Below are 1,657 nucleotides of genomic sequence, written 5' to 3'. Positions count from 1 at the left end.
TACTGCCATGTCACACACCTTAGGACTGACACAGTGCACCTTGCTTGACTTTTTTTTTTTTTTTTCCTTTCTCCTTTTGTACAGTCATATCTTTTATTCCATTCCAGAAATTACCACTAGAGGCATATCTTGGAGGCTTTTTCTCAGGGGTGATTTCTTTTTTAAATAGAGGTAACAAAAGTAACCAGGAAGGGGTATTCTTTTAGTCCCTGCACCTGCCTTGGCAGGGTTTTCATCCTGGCAGACACATAAAGAATATTTACAATTCTCATGAATAATTTAAGTACTGAAAAAACAGATGTGGGTATATAATTGTAAGTCACGCTGGTGATGAAGGAAAATGACTTATTTTAATTGATGAATTGCTTTTCAGAACTTCTGTTTTATGTTTTTGGCTTTAAGGTTTACCCCTGATTAGGCAGTGTAGTTTGTGATTATTATGATTTTCTTTTTACAAACACAAAACCTTGAACATTTAAGATAGGAAAGAGACATTTGTACATCTAGAGATGCAGTTTGGGGAAGCAAATTAAATGAGTGGCAAACTAGGTATTTTTGGAGGTTTTGTTAAAAAAAATTTAATATTCAATGAATAGATAATGCATTTAAAATTTTCAGTCACTGCCTGGTTTTAGGTCCAGTTACTGAGAAAGTTAAAATAAATAGCAAGTTTTGTGTGTGTGTGTGTGTGTGCGTGTGTGTGTGTGTGTGTATGTGTGTGCAGCAGGCATGGTGCTTGTAGGAGTCTTTTTTCCTTGTATACGTTTAGCTCAATGCCCCCATTACACACTGCCTCAACCATCTGAGGCTGCGGGTGCTGCTTCCCAGAATCCCTGATGATTTCCAATTGCAGAGTCTTCCATAGAAGCCTGCTCTTCCTCACAGGTCCCCAAATCCACAGCATGAGTGTTCCATGTGTAGGAAGAGGTGTGGGCAGTGCCTAGGGGTGACACCCGATTTCCCAGAGGCTAAAGCTGTGCGTCCACCTCCAGCCACTTGGCAGGAGTTGGCCAGTGGGGCTGTGATTGGCAGCACTCACTAACCACGAGTTGAACAGTTTGCTCATTTGCTCCCTTTCATTTGTGGTCCCTGGTTGAAATGCTCTGAAGCATTTGCATGACCTCCTTAATCAAGTTAATTAGAAGAGATTAGGAAAGTAAAAAACAAAACAAAACAAAACAAAAAACAAACGTCATTAATTCTCATCTTAATGCTTATTTGACTTGAGACTTGTGTATGATTAAAGTAAATAAACAAACGCAAACAAAAAAGAAAAAAAAATGAAAATCTACTCATTTTGTTTCAGTGGCCCATTGATGATGCTGTTCTAAAAGCCAGTCACTTAAAAAAAATGTATTTTTAGAAACCAATTGCCTTTTTACTTATTTCTTTGGGTATTGCCTTTCTTCCAGAATCAGGTAAGATCATTTTACTTCTGTCTTTTATAAATAACATACTTTCAAATACTGTGTTGCATTTGACTTGATCTCAGTTATAAGTTTTATAAATCTAAAAGTTATATAAAAGTAAAAGGTAAGTAATACTGTTAAACCTACTTCAGGTATTTCCTGGTGTGTGTGGACAGCTCTTATCACTTTGTTAATAGATGCCACAACTAAAATCTGCAGTAAGAAACTTTGTATAAACACATGAACCA

This window comes from Sciurus vulgaris (assembly GCF_902686455.1).
Source record: "Sciurus vulgaris genome assembly, chromosome: 3".
Lineage (NCBI taxonomy): Eukaryota > Metazoa > Chordata > Mammalia > Rodentia > Sciuridae > Sciurus > Sciurus vulgaris.
The sequence above is the reverse complement of the archived record's forward strand: the minus strand, read 5'-3'. Positions refer to the sequence as shown.